Source organism: Grampus griseus (genome assembly GCF_964374135.1).
Source record: "Grampus griseus genome assembly, chromosome: 21".
In the NCBI taxonomy this organism is placed as follows: Eukaryota; Metazoa; Chordata; class Mammalia; order Artiodactyla; family Delphinidae; genus Grampus; species Grampus griseus.
Window position 1 is genome coordinate 38,577,547 of NC_139015.1, and position 23,864 is coordinate 38,601,410.

The window sequence follows — 23,864 nt, forward strand, 5'->3', positions numbered from 1 at the left end:
TACGTCGCCCAACCCCCACCCCCACCCCACCCCACCCCACCCCACCCCCAGCTGGAGGCGTGCGGGTTGACACCATTTTGTCCTGCCCATGGAAAATACAAAGAGGCGTACACGATTTGGGCTGTCTGGTGAAAGAATTTTGAATCGGCGGCAACCTGAGTACCTTTCCCGAAGTTTGCTTCCTAGCTGGTTAAACTCGGCATTCAGAGGCGAGATGAGAACAAACTTGCTCCGCGTGGGGCGAAGTGCCTTGATGCCCTGCCCTAAATGTTTGAGCTTCTGGCCAGCGTCACGCAAGTACTTTGACACGTAGGATTCTCACTTTTACTCCAAGCTGTCCCTGTTGGCTGAAGCAGTCGGCGTGTCTGTATCGCAGCCTGGGAGGCCGGGCGTTGGGGGAGTCTGCCAAGTGACTGGCCTCCATTTATAGCTAACTGAGAAACTGCGTCGAAGCTTTCGGGAGCCTCTTACAGGGGATGGTTGCAGTTCGGAATTGGAGACTGTGCTGGCAAACGTCAGCAGCTCCTCTCCCTCGGAGGGCTCTTGGTGTGCCGACTCCTAACAGCCAGCACGGTCCCCAGCTCATGAACGGTCCCATTGCGAGTCGGTCTCGTCCGTGAAAGAGCCACGTGAGGCTGATCTCCAACAGTCGGGCTCCACTCCTGGAGCCTTTTGGACAGGGCAGTCCTGAGCCGATGTGCCCACCAGGGGACGCGACCAAAGTTTACTTACCACAGGAAAGCACATCAAGGCCTCGTGTTCTCTCCATGAAATGAACGTGAGCTTGAAGGGTGATGCGTCAGCGTGCACTGTGAACAGCTCGCTGGCACGCCTGTCTTCGCCCCCTCTCACGGTCTCACGCACCCGGGCTCAGTTCCGTGTAGGAATGCTGAGTGGGAGCGCCAGCCTCGCTTCTGGACTCTAAAGACTTCCACCCCCTAATGGCAGGTTGTGTGTGTCTCTCACGTGGGGGGAGGAATGAGGTCGCCCACAGAGGTTCTGCCATGAAAGATCTAAAGACGCACGCTGCTGAGGAGGTTGTTCCTCATGGAGCGTCCCCGAAGGCCAGAAGAATGCCGAAGGTCTCTTTCAAAGCTGCCGGACGCTCTGCCGTTCTAGGCCTGAGACACGGACCATGTGACGGCACTGTAACCCCGCGAGATTCAGGAGACATCGCCAGTGCGAGTGGCAATCCGGAAGGAAGAACCTTCAAGGCGGAGTGTCCTTTCCTGTACAAAACGGCGCCCAAGTGGCTGAGGCAGGGAGCATTTTCCTTCACAGAACCGGCATCCTCGTATGCCTGTGGGTTACTCTAAAGAAACGACACTGTGAGCAACCTCTTCGAAAAGGCCTTCGCAAGCGACTTGGAGACAACAGCAGCGCAGTGGAGGCACAGACCATTATCCTAGAGAGCAGCACAGTGTCTCTAGCAGCGATCACTTCCCGGAGGATACTTAAGCCACACCGAGATTCCAGCAGGGAGTTTTGCCTTGTAGCAGTACAACTCACTCAGGAAAGAGGGATGAGGTGTAGGGCTAATCTACGTGCGCTCACGCTCTGTGTCCCCGAGAAGGTTTCACGGAGCAGAATGCATCACCGACCGCTACCACGTGTGTGCACCAAAGAAGCCCTGTGCCGTAGGTGTTCTCAGGCCGACAGCGAAGACCTAGGTGTGTGCTGCACCCGCGCTCGGTGGTTCACACGTTGAGTGACCCTGTGCCTTTGGAAGATGTTCAGAGCGGGTGGCACCTGCATGCTGCGAGCGCAAGAGGTGTAGAGTGTAGAGGCCTTTCACACTGGAGGAAAGGCTTGCATCTCATGGAGAAAATGTGTACATCGCCAGGGAGACGGAGGCGCGCTCTTGACACCATTTCCTCTGCCCGTTTAAAGCACAAGTGTTTGTATTTGAACTGGGCTGCCTGGTGAAACGCTTGGCAGTCCGCATCACCCTGAGCACCTTTCCTGAAGTTTGATTCGTAGCTGGGTAAACTCGGGCTTCAGAGGCTTAGATGAGACCAAACGTGTTCAGCTTGTGGCGAAAGCCTTTGACCAGAGGCATATACGCTTGTGCTTGGGGCGAGGGCTAGGCAAGAACTTTTACACACTGGGTTTTTATCTTTACCCTAAGCTGTCCCTTTTGGCTGCAGCAGGCGGAGAGAACCCGCGGAGAGAGAACAGCTGCGAAGTGGATGCACAGAACAGTCACCTCGATACCAGCCCCGGGGTCCCAAGCAACGATCCTTCCCCGGAGGGTAGTTAACCCACCCAGGGATTCAAGAAGGGAGTTCGCCTTGTCCAACTCGCACAGGAGACTGGCATGAGATGTAGGGCTCATCTACTTGCGTTCACACTACGTGGCCGGAAGAAGTTCTCACGGAGCCGAATCCAGCACCCTTCATCCACCACGTGTGTACACAAAGGAGCGCTGGGCAGTGGGTGTTCTCAAGGCCAAGAGAGAAGCCCTTGTTCTGTGCTGCACCTGCTGGGTGGTTCAAAGGTTTTCTGACCTTCCTGCTCTGGAAGCTTTTCAGAGCTGAGGCTACGCCTGGGCTGCGAAAGCAGAGAGGCGTAGAGGCCTTTCACACGGAAGGCGTAGGCCTGTTTCCCATGGAGAAAGTGTACGTCGCCCAACCCCCACCCCCACCCCACCCCACCTCACCCCACCCCCAGCTGGAGCCGTGCGGGTTGACACCATTTTGTCCTGCCCATGGAAAATACAAAGAGGCGTACACGATTTGGGCTGTCTGGCGAAAGAATTTTGAATCGACGGCACCCTGACTACCTTTCCCGAAGTTTGCTTCCTAGCTGGTTAAACTCGGCATTCAGAGGCGAGATGAGAACAAACTTGCTCCACGTGCGGCGAAGTGCCTTGATGCCCTGCCCTAAATGTTTGAGCTTCTGGCCAGCGTCACGCAAGTACTTTGACACGTAGGATTCTCACTTTTACTCCAAGCTGTCCCTGTTGGCTGAAGCAGTTGGCGTGTCTGTATCGCAGCCTGGGAGGCCGGGCATTGGGGGAGTCTGCCAAGTGTCTGGCCTCCATTTATAGCTAACTGAGAAACTGCGTCGAAGCTTTCGGGAGCCTCTTACAGGGGATGGTTGCAGTTCGGAATTGGAGACTGTGCTGGCAAACGTCAGCAGCTCCTCTACCTCGGAGGGCTCTTGGTGTGCTGACTCCTAACAGCCAGCACGGTCCCCAGCTCGTGAACGGTCCCAGTGCGAGCCGGTCTCGTCCGTGAAAGAGCCACGTGAGGCTGCTCCCCAACAGTCGGGCTCCACAGCTGGAGCCTTTGGGACAGGGCAGTCCTGAGCCGATGTGCCCACCAGGGGACGCGACCAAAGTTTACGTACCACAGGAAAGCGCATCAAGGCCTCGTGTTCTCTCCATGAAATGAACGTGAGCTTGAAGGGTGATGCGTCAGCGTGCACTGTGAACAGCTCGCTGGCACGCCTGTCTTCGCCCCCTCTCACGGTCTCACGCACCCGGGCTCAGTTCCGTGTAGGAATGCTGAGTGGGAGCGCCAGCCTCGCTTCTGGACTCTAAAGACTTCCACCCCCTAATGGCAGGTTGTGTGTGTCTCTCACGTGGGGGGAGGAATGAGGTCGCCCACAGAGGTTCTGCCATGAAAGATCTAAAGACGCACGCTGCTGAGGAGATTGTTCCTCATGGAGCGTCCCCGAAGGCCAGAAGAATGCCGAACGTCTCTTTCAAAGCTGCCGGACGCTCTGCCGTTCTAGGCCTGAGATACGGACCTTGTGACGGCACTGTAACCCCGCGAGATTCAGGAGACATCGCCAGTGCGAGTGGCAATCTGCAAGGAAGAACCTTCAAGGCGGAGTGTCCTTTCCTGTACAAAACGGCGCCCAAGTGGCTGAGGCAGGGAGCATTTTCCTTCACAGAACCGGCATCCTCGTATGCCTGTGGGTTACTCTAAAGAAACGACACTGTGAGCAACCTCTACGAAAAAGCCTTCGCAAGTGACTTGGGGACAATAGCAGCGCAGTGGAGGCACAGACCATTATCCTAGAGAGCAGCACAGTGTCTCTAGCAGCGATCGCTTCCCGGAGGATACTTAAGCCACACCGAGATTCCAGCAGGGAGTTTTGCCTTGTAGAAGTACAACTCACTCAGGAAAGAGGGATGAGGTGTAGGGCTAATCTACGTGCACTCACGCTCTGTGTCCCCGAGAAGGTTTCACGGAGCAGAATGCATCACCGACCGCTACCACGTGTGTGCACCAAAGAAGCCCTGTGCCGTGGGTGTTCTCAGGCCGACAGCGAAGACCTAGGTGTGTGCTGCACCCGCGCTCGGTGGTTCACACGTTGCGTGACCCTGTGCCTTTGGAAGATGTTCAGAGCGGGTGGCACCTGCGTGCTGCGAGCGCAGGAGGTGTAGAGTGTAGAGGCCTTTCACACTGGAGGAAGGGCTTGCATCTCATGGAGAAAATGTGTACGTCGCCCGGGAGACGGAGGCGCGCTCTTGACACCATTTCCTCTTCCCGTTTAAAGCACAGGTGTTTGTACTCGATCTGGGCTGCCTGGTGAAACGCTTGGCAGTCCGCATCACCCTGAGCACCTTTCCTGAAGTTTGATTCATAGCTGGGTAAACTCGGGCTTCAGAGGCTTAGATGAGACCAAACATGTTCAACTTGTGGCGAAAGCCTTTGACCAGAGGCATATACGCTTGTGCTTGGGGCGAGGGCTAGGCAAGAACGTTTACACACTGGGTTTTTATCTTTACCCTAAGCTGTCCCTTTTGGCTGCAGCAGGCGGAGAGAACCCGCGGAGAGAGAACAGCTGCGAAGTGGATGCACAGAACAGTCACCTCGATACCAGCCCCGGGGTCCCAAGCAACGATCCTTCCCCTGAGGGTACTTAACCCACCCAGGGGTTCAAGCAGGGAGTTCGCCTTGTCCAACTCGCACAGGAGACTGGCATGAGATGTAGGGCTCATCTACTTGCGTTCACACTACGTGGCCCGGAGAAGTTCTCACGGAGCCGAATCCAGCACCCTTCCTCCACCACGTGTGTACACAAAGGAGCGCTGGGCAGTGGGTGTTCTCAAGGCCAAGAGAGAAGCCCTTGTTCTGTGCTGCACCTGCTGGGTGGTTCAAAGGTTTTCTGACCTTCCTGCTCTGGAAGCTTTTCAGAGCTGAGGCTATGCCTGGGCTGCGAAAGCAGAGAGGCGTAGAGGCCTTTCACACTGAAGGCGTGGGCCTGTTTCCCATGGAGAAAGTGTACGTCGCCCAACCCCCACCCCCACCCCACCCCACCCCACCCCACCCCCAGCTGGAGGCGTGCGGGTTGACACCATTTTGTCCTGCCCATGGAAAATACAAAGAGGCGTACACGATTTGGGCTGTCTGGCGAAAGAATTTTGAATCGGCGGCACCCTGAGTACCTTTCCCGAAGTTTGCTTCCTAGCTGGTTAAACTCGGCATTCAGAGGCGAGATGAGAACAAACTTGCTCCGCGTGGGGCGAAGTGCCTTGATGCCCTGCCCTAAATGTTTGAGCTTCTGGCCAGCGTGACGCAAGTACTTTGACACGTAGGATTCTCACTTTTAATCCAAGCTGTCCCTGTTGGCTGAAGCAGTCGGCGTGTCTGTATCGCAGCCTGGGAGGCCGGGCGTTGGGGGAGTCTGCCAAGTGACTGGCCTCCATTTATAGCTAACTGAGAAACTGCGTCGAAGCTTTCGGGAGCCTCTTACAGGGGATGGTTGCAGTTCGGAATTGGAGACTGTGCTGGCAAACGTCAGCAGCTCCTCTCCCTCGGAGGGCTCTTGGTGTGCCGACTCCTAACAACCAGCACGGTCCCCAGCTCGTGAACGGTCCCATTGCGAGTCGGTCTCGTCCGTCAAAGAGCCACGTGAGGCTGATCTCCAACAGTCGGGCTCCACACCTGGAGCCTTTGGGACAGGGCAGTCCTGAGCCGATGTGCCCACCAGGGGACGCGACCAGAGTTTACGTACCACAGGAAAGCGCATCAAGGCCTCGTGTTCTCTCCATGAAATGAACGTGAGCTTGAAGGGTGATGCGTCAGCGTGCACTGTGAACAGCTCGCTGGCACGCCTGTCTTCGCCCCCTCTCACGGTCTCACGCACCCAGTCTCAGTTCCGTGTAGGAATGCTGAGTGGGAGCGCCAGCCTCGCTTCTGGACTCTAAAGCCTTCCACCCCCTAATGGCAGGTTGTGTGTGTCTCTCACGTGGGGGGAGGAATGAGGTCGCCCACAGAGGTTCTGCCATGAAAGATCTAAAGACGCACGCTGCTGAGGAGCTTGTTCCTCATGGAGCGTCCCCGAAGGCCAGAAGAATGCCGAAGGTCTCTTTCAAAGCTGCCGGACGCTCTGCCCTTCTAGGCCTGAGATACGGACCTTGTGACGGCACTGTAACCCCGCGAGATTCAGGAGACATCGCCAGTGCGAGTGGCAATCTGCAAGGAAGAACCTTCAAGGCGGAGTGTCCTTTCCTGTACAAAACGGCGCCCAAGTGGCTGAGGCAGGGAGCATTTTCCTTCACAGAACCGGCATCCTCGTATGCCTGTGGGTTACTCTAAAGAAACGACACTGTGAGCAACCTCTTCGAAAAGGCCTTCGCAAGCGACTTGGAGACAACAGCAGCGCAGTGGAGGCACAGACCATTATCCTAGAGAGCAGCACAGTGTCTCTAGCAGCGATCGCTTCCCGGAGGATACTTAAGCCACACCGAGATTCCAGCAGGGAGTTTTGCCTTATAGCAGTACAACTCACTCAGGAAAGAGGGATGAGGTGTAGGGCTAATCTACGTGCGCTCACGCTCTGTGTCCCCGAGAAGGTTTCACGGAGCAGAATGCATCACCGACCGCTACCACGTGTGTGCACCAAAGAAGCCCTGTGCCGTGGCTGTTCTCAGGCCGACAGCGAAGACCTAGGTGTGTGCTGCACACGCGCTTGGTGGTTCACACGTTGCGTGACGCTGTGCCTTTGGAAGATGTTCAGAGCGGGTGGCACCTGCGTGCTGCGAGCGCAAGAGGTGTAGAGTGTAGAGGCCTTTCACACTGGAGGAAGGGCTTGCATCTCATGGAGAAAATGTGTACATCGCCCGGGAGACGGAGGCGTGCTCTTGACACCATTTCCTCTGCCCGTTTAAAGCACAAGTGTTTGTACTCGATCTGGGCTGCCTGGTGAAACGCTTGGCAGTCCGCATCACCCTGAGCACCTCTCCTGAAGTTTGATTCGTAGCTGGGTAAACTCGGGCTTCAGAGGCTTAGATGAGACCAAACGTGTTCAGCTTGTGGCGAAAGCCTTTGACCAGAGGCATATACTCTTGTGCTTGGGGCGAGGGCTAGGCAAGAACGTTTACACACTGGGTTTTTATCTTTACCCTAAGCTGTCCCTTTTGGCTGCAGCAGGCGGAGAGAACCCGCGGAGAGAGAACAGCTGCGAAGTGGATGCACAGAACAGTCACCTCGATACCAGCCCCGGGGTCCCAAGCAACGATCCTTCCCCGGAGGGTACTTAACCCACCCAGGGATTCAAGCAGGGAGTTCGCCTTGTCCAACTCGCACAGGAGACTGGCATGAGAGGTAGGGCTCATCTACTTGCGTTCACACTACGTGGCCCGGAGAAGTTCTCACGGAGCCGAATCCAGCACCCTTCCTCCACCACGTGTGTACACAAAGGAGCGCTGGGCAGTGGGTGTTCTCAAGGCCAAGAGAGAAGCCCTTGTTCTGTGCTGCACCTGCTGGGTGGTTCAAAGGTTTTCTGACCTTCCTGCTCTGGAAGCTTTTCAGAGCTGAGGCTACGCCTGGGCTGCGAAAGCAGAGAGGCGTAGAGGCCTTTCACACTGAAGGCGTGGGCCTGTTTCCCACGGAGAAAGTGTACGTCGCCTAACCCCCACCCACACCCCACCCCACCCCACCCCACCCCCAGCTGGAGGCGTGCGGGTTGACACCATTTTGTCCTGCCCATGGAAAATACAAAGAGGCGTACACGATTTGGGCTGTCTGGCGAAAGAATTTTGAATCGGCGGCACCCTGAGTACCTTTCCCGAAGTTTGCTTCCTAGCTGGTTAAACTCGGCATTCAGAGGCGAGATGAGAACAAACTTGCTCCGCGTGGGGCGAAGTGCCTTGATGCCCTGCCCTAAATGTTTGAGCTTCTGGCCAGCGTCACGCAAGTACTTTGACACGTAGGATTCTCACATTTACTCCAAGCTGTCCCTGTTGGCTGAAGCAGTCGGCGTGTCTGTATCGCAGCCTGGGAGGCCGGGCGTTGGGGGAGTCTGCCAAGTGACGGGCCTCCATTTATAGCTAACTGAGAAACTGCGTCGAAGCTTTCGGGAGCCTCTTACAGGGGATGGTTGCAGTTCGGAATTGGAGACTGTGCTGGCAAACGTCAGCAGCTCCTCTCCCTCGGAGGGCTCTTGGTGTGCCGACTCCTAACAGCCAGCACGGTCCCCAGCTCGTGAACGGTCCCATTGCGAGCCGGTCTCGTCCGTGAAAGAGCCACGTGAGGCTGATCTCCAACAGTCGGGCTCCACACCTGGAGCCTTTGGGACAGGGCAGTCCTGAGCCGATGTGCCCACCAGGGGACGCGACCAAAGTTTACGTACCACAGGAAAGCGCATCAAGGCCTCGTGTTCTCTCCATGAAATGAACGTGAGCTTGAAGGGTGATGCGTCAGTGTGCACTGTGAACAGCTCGCTGGCACGCCTGTCTTCGCCCCCTCTCACGGTCGCACGCACCCGGGCTCAGTTCCGTGTAGGAATGCTGAGTGGGAGCGCCAGCCTCGCTTCTGGACTCTAAAGCCTTCCACCCCCTAATGGCAGGTTGTGTGTGTCTCTCACGTGGGGGTAGGAATGAGGTCGCCCACAGAGGTTCTGCCATGAAAGATCTAAAGACGCACGCTGCTGAGGAGCTTGTTCCTCATGGAGCGTCCCCGAAGGCCAGAAGAATGCCGAAGGTCTCTTTCAAAGCTGCCGGACGCGCTGCCGTTCTAGGCCTGAGATACGGACCTTGTGACAGCACTGTAACCCCGCGAGATTCAGGAGACATCGCCAGTGCGAGTGGCAATCCGCAAGGAAGAACCTTCAAGGCGGAGTGTCCTTTCCTGTACAAAACGGCGCCCAAGTGGCTGAGGCAGGGAGCATTTTCCTTCACAGAACCGGCATCCTCGTATGCCTGTGGGTTACTCTAAAGAAACGACACTGTGAGCAACCTCTACGAAAAAGCCTTCGCAAGTGACTTGGGGACAATAGCAGCGCAGTGGAGGCACAGACCATTATCCTAGAGAGCAGCACAGTGTCTCTAGCAGCGATCGCTTCCCGGAGGATACTTAAGCCACACCGAGATTCCAGCAGGGAGTTTTGCCTTGTAGCAGTACAACTCACTCAGGAAAGAGGGATGAGGTGTAGGGCTAATCTACGTGCACTCACGCTCTGTGTCCCCGAGAAGGTTTCACGGAGCAGAATGCATCACCGACCGCTACCACGTGTGTGCACCAAAGAAGCCCTGTGCCGTGGGTGTTCTCAGGCCGACAGCGAAGACCTAGGTGTGTGCTGCACCCGCGCTCGGTGGTTCACACGTTGCGTGACCCTGTGCCTTTGGAAGATGTTCAGAGCGGGTGGCACCTGCGTGCTGCGAGCGCAGGAGGTGTAGAGTGTAGAGGCCTTTCACACTGGAGGAAGGGCTTGCATCTCATGGAGAAAATGTGTACGTCGCCCGGGAGACGGAGGCGCGCTCTTGACACCATTTCCTCTTCCCGTTTAAAGCACAAGTGTTTGTACTCGATCTGGGCTGCCTGGTGAAACGCTTGGCAGTCCGCATCACCCTGAGCACCTTTCCTGAAGTTTGATTCATAGCTGGGTAAACTCGGGCTTCAGAGGCTTAGATGAGACCAAACGTGTTCAACTTGTGGCGAAAGCCTTTGACCAGAGGCATATACGCTTGTGCTTGGGGCGAGGGCTAGGCAAGAACGTTTACACACTGGGTTTTTATCTTTACCCTAAGCTGTCCCTTTTGGCTGCAGCAGGCGGAGAGAACCCGCGGAGAGAGAACAGCTGCGAAGTGGATGCACAGAACAGTCACCTCGATACCAGCCCCGGGGTCCCAAGCAATGCTTCTTCCCCGGAGGGTACTTAACCCACCCAGGGATTCAAGCAGGGAGTTCGCCTTGTCCAACTCGCACAGGAGACTGGCATGAGATGTAGGGCTCATCTACTTGCGTTCACACTACGTGGCCCGGAGAAGTTCTCACGGAGCCGAATCCAGCACCCTTCCTCCACCACGTGTGTACACAAAGGAGCGCTGGGCAGTGGGTGTTCTCAAGGCCAAGAGAGAAGCCCTTGTTCTGTGCTGCACCTGCTGGGTGGTTCAAAGGTTTTCTGACCTTCCTGCTCTGGAAGCTTTTCAGAGCTGAGGCTACGCCTGGGCTGCGAAAGCAGAGAGGCGTAGAGGCCTTTCACACTGAAGGCGTGGGCCTGTTTCCCATGGAGAAAGTGTACGTCGCCCAACCCCCACCCCCACCCCACCCCACCCCACCCCACCCCCAGCTGGAGGCGTGCGGGTTGACACCATTTTGTCCTGCCCATGGAAAATACAAAGAGGCGTACACGATTTGGGCTGTCTGGCGAAAGAATTTTGAATCGGCGGCACCCTGAGTACCTTTCCCGAAGTTTGCTTCCTAGCTGGTTAAACTCGGCATTCAGAGGCGAGATGAGAAGAAACTTGCTCCGCGTGGGGCGAAGTGCCTTGATGCCCTGCCCTAAATGTTTGAGCTTCTGGCCAGCGTGACGCAAGTACTTTGACACGTAGGATTCTCACTTTTAATCCAAGCTGTCCCTGTTGGCTGAAGCAGTCGGCGTGTCTGTATCGCAGCCTGGGAGGCCGGGCGTTGGGGGAGTCTGCCAAGTGACTGGCCTCCATTTATAGCTAACTGAGAAACTGCGTCGAAGCTTTCGGGAGCCTCTTACAGGGGATGGTTGCAGTTCGGAATTGGAGACTGTGCTGGCAAACGTCAGCAGCTCCTCTCCCTCGGAGGGCTCTTGGTGTGCCGACTCCTAACAACCAGCACGGTCCCCAGCTCGTGAACGGTCCCATTGCGAGTCGGTCTCGTCCGTCAAAGAGCCACGTGAGGCTGATCTCCAACAGTCGGGCTCCACACCTGGAGCCTTTGGGACAGGGCAGTCCTGAGCCGATGTGCCCACCAGGGGACGCGACCAAAGTTTACGTACCACAGGAAAGCGCATCAAGGCCTCGTGTTCTCTCCATGAAATGAACGTGAGCTTGAAGGGTGATGCGTCAGCGTGCACTGTGAACAGCTCGCTGGCACGCCTGTCTTCGCCCCCTCTCACGGTCTCACGCACCCGGGCTCAGTTCCGTGTAGGAATGCTGAGTGGGAGCGCCAGCCTCGCTTCTGGACTCTAAAGCCTTCCACCCCCTAATGGCAGGTTGTGTGTGTCTCTCACGTGGGGGGAGGAATGAGGTCGCCCACAGAGGTTCTGCCATGAAAGATCTAAAGACGCACGCTGCTGAGGAACTTGTTCCTCATGGAGCGTCCCCGAAGGCCAGAAGAATGCCGAAGGTGTCTTTCAAAGCTGCCGGACGCTCTGCCGTTCTAGGCCTGAGATACGGACCTTGTGACGGCACTGTAACCCCGCGAGATTCAGGAGACATCGCCAGTGCGAGTGGCAATCCACAAGGAAGAACCTTCAAGGCGGAGTGTCCTTTCCTGTACAAAACGGCGCCCAAGTGGCTGAGGCAGGGAGCATTTTCCTTCACAGAACCGGCATCCTCGTATGCCTGTGGGTTACTCTAAAGAAACGACACTGTGAGCAACCTCTTCGAAAAGGCCTTCGCAAGCGACTTGGAGACAACAGCAGCGCAGTGGAGGCACAGACCATTATCCTAGAGACCAGCACAGTGTCTCTAGCAGCGATCGCTTCCCGGAGGATACTTAAGCCACACCGAGATTCCAGCAGGGAGTTTTGCCTTGTAGCAGTACAACTCACTCAGGAAAGAGGGATGAGGTGTAGGGCTAATCTACGTGCGCTCACGCTCTGTGTCCCCGAGAAGGTTTCACGGAGCAGAATGCATCACCAACCGCTACCACGTGTGTGCACAGAAGAAGCCCTGTGCCGTGGGTGTTCTCAGGCCGACAGCGAAGACCTAGGTGTGTGCTGCACCCGCGCTCGGTGGTTCACACGTTGCGTGACCCTGGGCCTTTGGAAGATGTTCAGAGCGGGTGGCACCTGCGTGCTGCGAGCGCAAGAGGTGTAGAGTGTAGAGGCCTTTCACACTGGAGGAAGGGCTTGCATCTCATGGAGAAAATGTGTACGTCGCCCGGGAGACGGAGGCGCGCTCTTGACACCGTTTCCTCTGCCCGTTTAAAGCACAAGTGTTTGTACTCGATCTGGGCTGCCTGGTGAAACCCTTGGCAGTCCGCATCACCCTGAGCACCTTTCCTGAAGTCTGATTCGTAGCTGGGTAAACTCGGGCTTCAGAGGCTTAGATGAGACCAAACGTGTTCAGCTTGTGGCGAAAGCCTTTGACCAGAGGCATATACGCTTGTGCTTGGGGCGAGGGCTAGGCAAGAACGTTTACACACTGGGTTTTTATCTTTACCCTAAGCTGTCCCTTTTGGCTGCAGCAGGCGGAGAGAACCCGCGGAGAGAGAACAGCTGCGAAGTGGATGCACAGAACAGTCACCTCGATACCAGCCCCGGGGTCCCAAGCAACGATCCTTCCCCGGAGGGTACTTAACCCACCCAGGGATTCAAGCAGCGAGTTCGCCTTGTCCAACTCGCACAGGAGACTGGCATGAGATGTAGGGCTCATCTACTTGCGTTCACACTACGTGGCCCGGAGAAGTTCTCACGGAGCCGAATCCAGCACCCTTCCTCCACCACGTGTGTACACAAAGGAGCGCTGGGCAGTGGGTGTTCTCAAGGCCAAGAGAGAAGCCCTTGTTCTGTGCTGCACCTGCTGGGTGGTTCAAAGGTTTTCTGACCTTCCTGCTCTGGAAGCTTTTCAGAGCTGAGGCTACGCCTGGGCTGCGAAAGCAGAGAGGCGTAGAGGCCTTTCACACTGAAGGCGTGGGCCTGTTTCCCATGGAGAAAGTGTACGTCGCCCAACCCCCACCCCCACCCCACCCCACCCCAACCCACCCCCAGCTGGAGGCGTGCGGGTTGAAACCATTTTGTCCTGCCCATGGAAAGTACAAAGAGGCGTACACGATTTGGGCTGTCTGGTGAAAGAATTTTGAATCGGCGGCACCCTGAGTACCTTTCCCGAAGTTTGCTTCCTAGCTGGTTAAACTCGGCATTCAGAGGCGAGATGAGAACAAACTTGCTCCGCGTGCGGCGAAGTGCCTTGATGCCCTGCCCTAAATGTTTGAGCTTCTGGCCAGCGTCACGCAAGTACTTTGACACGTAGGATTCTCACTTTTAATCCAAGCTGTCCCTGTTGGCTGAAGCATTCGGCGTGTCTGTATCGCAGCCTGGGAGGCCGGGCATTGGGGGAGTCTGCCAAGTGACTGGCCTCCATTTATAGCTAACTGAGAAACTGCGTCGAAGCTTTCGGGAGCCTCTTACAGGGGATGGTTGCAGTTCGGAATTGGAGACTGTGCTGGCAAACGTCAGCAGCTCCTCTCCCTCGGAGGGCTCTTGGTGTGCCGACTCCTAACAGCCAGCACGGTCCCCAGCTCATGAACGGTCCCATTGCGAGTCGGTCTCGTCCGTGAAAGAGCCACGTGAGGCTGATCTCCAACAGTCGGGCTCCACACCTGGAGCCTTTGGGACAGGGCAGTCCTGAGCCGATGTGCCCACCAGGGGACACGACCAAAGTTTACTTACCACAGGAAAGCACATCAAGGCCTCGTGTTCTCTCCATGAAATGAACGTGAGCTTGAAGGGTGATGCGTCAGCGTGCACTGTGAACAGCTCGCTGGCACGCCTGTCTTCGCCCCCTCTCACGGTCTCACGCACCCGGGCTCAGTTCCGTGTAGGAATGCTGAGTGGGAGCGCCAGCCTCGCTTCTGGACTCTAAAGACTTCCACCCCCTAATGGCAGGTTGTGTGTGTCTCTCACGTGGGGGGAGGAATGAGGTCGCCCACAGAGGTTCTGCCATGAAAGATCTAAAGACGCACGCTGCTGAGGAGCTTGTTCCTCATGGAGCGTCCCCGAAGGCCAGAAGAATGCCGAAGGTCTCTTTCAAAGCTGCCGGACGCTCTGCCGTTCTAGGCCTGAGACACGGACCTTGTGACGGCACTGTAACCGCGCGAGATTCAGGAGACATCGCCAGTGCGAGTGGCAATCCACAAGGAAGAACCTTCAAGGCGGAGTGTCCTTTCCTGTACAAAACGGCGCCCAAGTGGCTGAGGCAGGGAGCATTTTCCTTCACAGAACCGGCATCCTCGTATGCCTGTGGGTTACTCTAAAGAAACGACACTGTGAGCAACCTCTTCGAAAAGGCCTTCACAAGCGACTTGGAGACAACAGCAGCGCAGTGGAGGCACAGACCATTATCCTAGAGAGCAGCACAGTGTCTGTAGCAGCGATCGCTTCCCGGAGGATACTTAAGCCACACCGAGATTCCAGCAGGGAGTTTTGCCTTGTAGCAGTACAACTCACTCAGGAAAGAGGGATGAGGTGTAGGGCTAATCTACGTGCGCTCACGCTCTGTGTCCCCGAGAAGGTTTCACGGAGCAGAATGCATCACCGACCGCTACCACGTGTGTGCACCGAAGAAGCCCTGTGCCGTGGGTGTTCTCAGGCCGACAGCGAAGACCTAGGTGTGTGCTGCACCCGCGCTCGGTGGTTCACACGTTGCGTGACCCTGGGCCTTTGGAAGATGTTCAGAGCGGGTGGCACCTGCGTGCTGCGAGCGCAAGAGGTGTAGAGTGTAGAGGCCTTTCACACTGGAGGAAGGGCTTGCATCTCATGGAGAAAATGTGTACGTCGCCCGGGAGACGGAGGCGCGCTCTTGACACCGTTTCCTCTGCCCGTTTAAAGCACAAGTGTTTGTACTCGATCTGGGCTGCCTGGTGAAACCCTTGGCAGTCCGCATCACCCTGAGCACCTTTCCTGAAGTCTGATTCGTAGCTGGGTAAACTCGGGCTTCAGAGGCTTAGATGAGACCAAACGTGTTCAGCTTGTGGCGAAAGCCTTTGACCAGAGGCATATACGCTTGTGCTTGGGGCGAGGGCTAGGCAAGAACGTTTACACACTGGGTTTTTATCTTTACCCTAAGCTGTCCCTTTTGGCTGCAGCAGGCGGAGAGAACCCGCGGAGAGAGAACAGCTGCGAAGTGGATGCACAGAACAGTCACCTCGATACCAGCCCCGGGGTCCCAAGCAACGATCCTTCCCCGGAGGGTACTTAACCCACCCAGGGATTCAAGCAGCGAGTTCGCCTTGTCCAACTCGCACAGGAGACTGGCATGAGATGTAGGGCTCATCTACTTGCGTTCACACTACGTGGCCCGGAGAAGTTCTCACGGAGCCGAATCCAGCACCCTTCCTCCACCACGTGTGTACACAAAGGAGCGCTGGGCAGTGGGTGTTCTCAAGGCCAAGAGAGAAGCCCTTGTTCTGTGCTGCACCTGCTGGGTGGTTCAAAGGTTTTCTGACCTTCCTGCTCTGGAAGCTTTTCAGAGCTGAGGCTACGCCTGGGCTGCGAAAGCAGAGAGGCGTAGAGGCCTTTCACACTGAAGGCGTGGGCCTGTTTCCCATGGAGAAAGTGTACGTCGCCCAACCCCCACCCCCACCCCACCCCACCCCAACCCACCCCCAGCTGGAGGCGTGCGGGTTGAAACCATTTTGTCCTGCCCATGGAAAGTACAAAGAGGCGTACACGATTTGGGCTGTCTGGTGAAAGAATTTTGAATCGGCGGCACCCTGAGTACCTTTCCCGAAGTTTGCTTCCTAGCTGGTTAAACTCGGCATTCAGAGGCGAGATGAGAACAAACTTGCTCCGCGTGCGGCGAAGTGCCTTGATGCCCTGCCCTAAATGTTTGAGCTTCTGGCCAGCGTCACGCAAGTACTTTGACACGTAGGATTCTCACTTTTAATCCAAGCTGTCCCTGTTGGCTGAAGCATTCGGCGTGTCTGTATCGCAGCCTGGGAGGCCGGGCATTGGGGGAGTCTGCCAAGTGACTGGCCTCCATTTATAGCTAACTGAGAAACTGCGTCGAAGCTTTCGGGAGCCTCTTACAGGGGATGGTTGCAGTTCGGAATTGGAGACTGTGCTGGCAAACGTCAGCAGCTCCTCTCCCTCGGAGGGCTCTTGGTGTGCCGACTCCTAACAGCCAGCACGGTCCCCAGCTCATGAACGGTCCCATTGCGAGTCGGTCTCGTCCGTGAAAGAGCCACGTGAGGCTGATCTCCAACAGTCGGGCTCCACACCTGGAGCCTTTGGGACAGGGCAGTCCTGAGCCGATGTGCCCACCAGGGGACACGACCAAAGTTTACTTACCACAGGAAAGCACATCAAGGCCTCGTGTTCTCTCCATGAAATGAACGTGAGCTTGAAGGGTGATGCGTCAGCGTGCACTGTGAACAGCTCGCTGGCACGCCTGTCTTCGCCCCCTCTCACGGTCTCACGCACCCGGGCTCAGTTCCGTGTAGGAATGCTGAGTGGGAGCGCCAGCCTCGCTTCTGGACTCTAAAGCCTTCCACCCCCTAATGGCAGGTTGTGTGTGTCTCTCACGTGGGGGGAGGAATGAGGTCGCCCACAGAGGTTCTGCCATGAAAGATCTAAAGACGCACGCTGCTGAGGAGCTTGTTCTTCATGGAGCGTCCCCGAAGGCCAGAAGAATGCCGAAGGTCTCTTTCAAAGCTGCCGGACGCTCTGCCGTTCTAGGCCTGAGACACGGACCTTGTGACGGCACTGTAACCGCGCGAGATTCAGGAGACATCGCCAGTGCGAGTGGCAATCCACAAGGAAGAACCTTCAAGGCGGAGTGTCCTTTCCTGTACAAAACGGCGCCCAAGTGGCTGAGGCAGGGAGCATTTTCCTTCACAGAACCGGCATCCTCGTATGCCTGTGGGTTACTCTAAAGAAACGACACTGTGAGCAACCTCTTCGAAAAGGCCTTCACAAGCGACTTGGAGACAACAGCAGCGCAGTGGAGGCACAGACCATTATCCTAGAGAGCAGCACAGTGTCTGTAGCAGCGATCGCTTCCCGGAGGATACTTAAGCCACACCGAGATTCCAGCAGGGAGTTTTGCCTTGTAGCAGTACAACTCACTCAGGAAAGAGGGATGAGGTGTAGGGCTAATCTACGTGCGCTCACGCTCTGTGTCCCCGAGAAGGTTTCACGGAGCAGAATGCATCACCGACCGCTACCACGTGTGTGCACCGAAGAAGCCCTGTGCCGTGGGTGTTCTCAGGCCGACAGCGAAGACCTAGGTGTGTGCTGCACCCGCGCTCGGTGGTTCACACGTTGCGTGACCCTGGGCCTTTGGAAGATGTTCAGAGCGGGTGGCACCTGCGTGCTGCGAGCACAAGAGGTGTAGAGTGTAGAGGCCTTTCACACTGGAGGAAGGGCTTGCATCTCATGGAGAAAATGTGTACGTCGCCCGGGAGACGGAGGCGCGCTCTTGACACCGTTTCCTCTGCCCGTTTAAAGCACAAGTGTTTGTACTCGATCTGGGCTGCCTGGTGAAACGCTTGGCAGTCCGCATCACCCTGAGCACCTTTCCTGAAGTCTGATTCGTAGCTGGGTAAACTCGGGCTTCAGAGGCTTAGATGAGACCAAACGTGTTCAGCTTGTGGCGAAAGCCTTTGACCAGAGGCATATACGCTTGTGCTTGGGGCGAGGGCTAGGCAAGAACGTTTACACACTGGGTTTTTATCTTTACCCTAAGCTGTCCCTTTTGGCTGCAGCAGGCGGAGAGAACCCGCGGAGAGAGAACAGCTGCGAAGTGGATGCACAGAACAGTCACCTCGATACCAGCCCCGGGGTCCCAAGCAACGATCCTTCCCCGGAGGGTACTTAACCCACCCAGGGATTCAAGCAGGGAGTTCGCCTTGTCCAACTCGCACAGGAGACTGGCATGAGATGTAGGGCTCACCTACTTGCGTTCACACTACGTGGCCCGGAGAAGTTCTCACGGAGCCGAATCCAGCACCCTTCCTCCACCACGTGTGTACACAAAGGAGCGCTGGGCAGTGGGTGTTCTCAAGGCCAAGAGAGAAGCCCTTGTTCTGTGCTGCACCTGCTGGGTGGTTCAAAGGTTTTCTGACCTTCCTGCTCTGGAAGCTTTTCAGAGCTGAGGCTACGCCTGGGCTGCGAAAGCAGAGAGGCGTAGAGGCCTTTCACACTGAAGGCGTGGGCTTGTTTCCCATGGAGAAAGTGTACGTCACCCAACCCCCACCCCCACCCCACCCCACCCCAACCCACCCCCAGCTGGAGGCGTGCGGGTTGACACCATTTTGTCCTGCCCATGGAAAATACAAAGAGGCGTACACGATTTGGGCTGTCTGGCGAAAGAATTTGGAATCGGCGGCACCCTGAGTACCTTTCCCGAAGTTTGCTTCCTAGCTGGTTAAACTCGGCATTCAGAGGCGAGATGAGAAGAAACTTGCTCCGCGTGCGGCGAAGTGCCTTGATGCCCTGCCCTAAATGTTTGAGCTTCTGGCCAGCGTCACGCAAGTACTTTGACACGTAGGATTCTCACTTTCACTCCAAGCTGTCCCTGTTGGCTGAAGCAGTCGGAGTGCCTGTATCGCAGCCTGGGAGGCCGGGCGTTGGGGGAGTCTGCCAAGTGACTGGCCTCCATTTATAGCTAACTGAGAAACTGCGTCGAAGCTTTCGGGAGCCTCTTACAGGGGATGGTTGCAGTTCGGAATTGGAGACTGTGCTGGCAAACGTCAGCAGCTCCTCTCCCTCGGAGGGCTCTTGGTGTGCCGACTCCTAACAGCCAGCACGGTCCCCAGCTCGTGAACGGTCCCATTGCGAGCCGGTCTCGTCCGTGAAAGAGCCACGTGAGGCTGATCTCCAACAGTCGGGCTCCACACCTGGAGCCTTTGGGACAGGGCAGTCCTGAGCCGATGTGCCCACCAGGGGACGCGACCAAAGTTTACGTACCACAGGAAAGCGCATCAAGGCCTCGTGTTCTCTCCATGAAATGAACGTGAGCTTGAAGGGTGATGCGTCAGCGTGCACTGTGAACAGCTCGCTGGCACGCCTGTCTTCGCCCCCTCTCACGGTCTCATGCACCCGGGCTCAGTTCCGTGTAGGAATGCTGAGTGGGAGCGCCAGCCTCGCTTCTGGACTCTAAAGCCTTCCACCCCCTAATGGCAGGTTGTGTGTGTCTCTCACGTGGGGGGAGGAATGAGGTCGCCCACAGAGGTTCTGCCATGAAATATCTAAAGACGCACGCTGTTGAGGAGCTTGTTCCTCATGGAGCGTCCCCGAAGGCCAGAAGAATGCCAAAGGTCTGTTTCAAAGCTGCCGGACGCTCTGCCGTTCTAGACCTGAGATACGGACCTTGTGACGGCACTGTAACCCCGCGAGATTCAGGAGACATCGCCAGTGCGAGTGGCAATCCGCAAGGAAGAACCTTCAAGGCGGAGTGTCCTTTCCTGTACAAAACGGCGCCCAAGTGGCTGAGGCAGGAAGCATTTTCCTTCACAGAACCGGCATCCTCTTATGCTTGTGGGTTACTCTAAAGAAACGACACTGTGAGCAACCTCTACGAAAAAGCCTTCGCAAGTGACTTGGGGACAATAGCAGCGCAGTGGAGGCACAGACCATTATCCTAGAGAGCAGCACAGTGTCTCTAGCAGCGATCGCTTCCCGGAGGATACTTAAGCCACACCGAGATTCCAGCAGGGAGTTTTGCCTTGTAGCAGTACAGCTCACTGAGGAAAGAGGGATGAGGTGTAGGGCTAATCTACGTGCACTCACGCTCTGTGTCCCCGAGAAGGTTTCACGGAGCAGAATGCATCACCGACCGCTACCACGTGTGTGCACCAAAGAAGCCCTGTGCCGTCGGTGTTCTCAGGCCGACAGCGAAGACCTAGGTGTGTGCTGCACCCGCGGTCGGTGGTTCACACGTTGCGTGACGCTGTGCCTTTGGAAGATGTTCAGAGCGGGTGGCACCTGCGTGCTGCGAGTGCAAGAGGTGTAGAGTGTAGAGGCCTTTCACACTGGAGGAAGGGCTTGCATCTCATGGAGAAAATGTGTACGTCGCCCGGGAGACGGAGGCGCGCTCTTCACTCCGTTTCCTCTGCCCGTTTAAAGCACACGTGTTTGTACTCGATCTGGGCTGCCTGGTGAAACGCTTGGCAGTCCGCATCACCCTGAGCACCTTTCCTGAAGTTTGATTCATAGCTGGGTAAACTCGGGCTTCAGAGGCTTAGATGAGACCAAACGTGTTCAGCTTGTGGCGAAAGCCTTTGACCAGAGGCATATACGCTTGTGCTTGGGGCGAGGGCTAGGCAAGAACGTTTACACACTGGGTTTTTATCTTTACCCTAAGCTGTCCCTTTTGGCTGCAGCAGGCGGAGAGAACCCGCGGAGAGAGAACAGCTGCGAAGTGGATGCACAGAACAGTCACCTCGATACCAGCCCCGGGGTCCCAAGCAACGATCCTTCCCCTGAGGGTACTTAACCCACCCAGGGGTTCAAGCAGGGAGTTCGCCTTGTCCAACTCGCACAGGAGACTGGCATGAGATGTAGGGCTCATCTACTTGCGTTCACACTACGTGACCCGGAGAAGTTCTCACGGAGCCGAATCCAGCACCCTTCCTCCACCACGTGTGTACACAAAGGAGCGCTGGGCAGTGGGTGTTCTCAAGGCCAAGAGAGAAGCCCTTGTTCTGTGCTGCACCTGCTGGGTGGTTCAAAGGTTTTCTGACCTTCCTGCTCTGGAAGCTTTTCAGAGCTGAGGCTACGCCTGGGCTGCGAAAGTAGAGAGTCGTAGAGGCCTTTCACACTGAAGGCGTAGGCCTTTTTCCCATGGAGAAAGTGTACGTCGCCCAACCCCCACCCCCACCCCACCCCACCCCACCCCACTCCCAGTTGGAGGCATGCGGGTTGACACCATTTTGTCCTGCCCATGGAAAATACAAAGAGGCGTACACGATTTGGGCTGTCTGGTGAAAGAATTTTGAATCGGCGGCACCCTGAGTACCTTTCCCGAAGTTTGCTTCCTAGCTGGTTAAACTCGGCATTCAGAGGCGAGATGAGAACAAACTTGCTCCGCGTGGGGTGAAGTGCCTTGATGCCCTGCCCTAAATGTTTGAGCTTGTGGCCAGCGTCACGCAAGTTCTTTGACACATAGGATTCTCACTTTTACTCCAAGCTATCCCTGTTGGCTGAAGCAGTCGGCGTGTCTGTATCGCAGCCTGGGAGGCCGGGCGTTGGGGGAGTCTGCCAAGTGACTGGCCTCCATTTATAGCTAACTGAGAAACTGCGTCGAAGCTTTCGGGAGCCTCTTACATTGGATGGTTGCAGTTCGGAATTGGAGACTGTGCTGGCAAACGTCAGCAGCTCCTCTCCCTCGGAGGGCTCTTGGTGTGCCGACTCCTAACAGCCAGCACGGTCCCCAGCTCGTGAACGGTCCCATTGCGAGCCGGTCTCGTCCGTGAAAGAGCCACGTGAGGCTGATCTCCAACAGTCGGGCTCCACACCTGGAGCCTTTGGGACAGGGCATTCCTGAGCCGATGTGCCCACCAGGGGAGGCGACCAAAGTTTACGTGCCACAGGAAAGCGCATCAAGGCCTCGTGTTCTCTCCATGAAATGAACGTGAGCTTGAAGGGTGATGCGTCAGCGTGCACTGTGAACAGCTCGCTGGCACGCCTGTCTTCGCCCCCTCTCACGGTCTCACGCACCCGGGCTCAGTTCCGTGTCGGAATGCTGAGTGGGAGCGCCAGCCTCGCTTCTGGACTCTAAAGCCTTCCACCCCCTAATGGCAGGTTGTGTGTGTCTCTCACGTGGGGGGAGGAATGAGGTCGCCCACAGAGGTTCTGCCATGAAAGATCTAAAGACGCACGCTGCTGAGGAGCTTGTTCTTCATGGAGCGTCCCCGAAGGCCAGAAGAATGCCGAAGGTCTCTTTCAAAGCTGCCGGACGCTCTGCCTTTCTAGGCCTGAGATACGGACCTTGTGACGGCACTATAATCCCGCGAGATTCAGGAGACATCGCCAGTGCGAGTGGCAATCCGGAAGGAAGAACCTTCAAGGCGGATTGTCCTTTCCTGTACAAAACGGCGCCCAAGTGGCTGAGGCAGGGAGCATTTTCCTTCACAGAACCGGCATCCTCGTATGCCTGTGGGTTACTCTAAAGAAACGACACTGTGAGCAACCTCTTCGAAAAGGCCTTCGCAAGCGACTTGGAGACAAGAGCAGCGCAGTGGAGGCACAGACCATTATCCTAGAGAGCAGCACAGTGTCTCTAGCAGCGATCGCTTCCCAGAGGATACTTAAGCCACACCGAGATTCCAGCAGGGAGTTTTGCCTTGTAGCATTACAACTCACTCAGGAAAGAGGGATGAGGTGTAGGGCTAATCTACGTGCGCTCACGCTCTGTGTCCCCGAGAAGGTTTCACGGAGCAGAATGCATCACTGACCGCTACCACGTGTGTGCACCAAAGAAGCCCTGTGCCGTGGCTGTTCTCAGGCCGACAGCGAAGACCTAGGTGTGTGCTGCACCCGCGCTCGGTGGTTCACACGTTGCGTGATGCTGTGCCTTTGGAAGATGTTCAGAGCGGGTGGCACCTGCGTGCTGTGAGCGCAAGAGGTGTAGAGTGTAGAGGCCTTTCACACTGGAGGAAGGGTTTGCATCTCATGGAGAAAATGTGTACGTCGCCCGGGAGACGGAGACGCGCTCTTGACACCATTTCCTCTGCCCGTTTAAAGCACAAGTGTTTGTATTCGATCTGGGCTGCCTAGTGAAACGCTTGGCAGTCCACATCACCCTGAGCACCTTTCCTGAAGTTTGATTCGTAGCTGGGTAAACTAGGGCTTCAGAGGCTTAGATGAGACCAAACGTGTTCAGCTTGTGACAAAAGCCTTTGACCACAGGCATTATACGCTTGTGCTTGGGGCGAGGGCTAGGCAAGAACGTTTACACACTGGGTTTTTATCTTTACCCTAAGCTGTCCCTTTTGGCTGCAGCAGGCGGAGAGAACCCGCGGAGAGAGAACAGCTGCGAAGTGGATGCACAGAACAGTCACCTCGATACCAGCCCCGGGGTCCCAAGCAACGATCCTTCCCCGGAGGGTACTTAACCCACCCAGGGATTCAAGCAGGGAGTTCGCCTTGTCCAACTCGCACAGGAGACTGGCATGAGATGTAGGGCTCACCTACTTGCGTTCACACTACGTGGCCCGGAGAAGTTCTCACGGAGCCGAATCCAGCACCCTTCCTCCACCACGTGTGTACACAAAGGAGCGCTGGGCAGTGGGTGTTCTCAAGGCCAAGAGAGAAGCCCTTGTTCTGTGCTGCACCTGCTGGGTGGTTCAAAGGTTTTCTGACCTTCCTGCTCTGGAAGCTTTTCAGAGCTGAGGCTACGCCTGGGCTGCGAAAGCAGAGAGGCGTAGAGGCCTTTCACACTGAAGGCGTGGGCCTGTTTCCCATGGAGAAAGTGTACGTCACCCAACCCCCACCCCCACCCCACCCCACCCCAACCCACCCCCAGCTGGAGGCGTGCGGGTTGACACCATTTTGTCCTGCCCATGGAAAATACAAAGAGGCGTACATGATTTGGGCTGTCTGGCGAAAGAATTTGGAATCGGCGGCACCCTGAGTACCTTTCCCGAAGTTTGCTTCCTAGCTGGTTAAACTCGGCATTCAGAGGCGAGATGAGAACAAACTTGCTCCGCGTGCGGCGAAGTGCCTTGATGCCCTGCCCTAAATGTTTGAGCTTCTGGCCAGCGTCA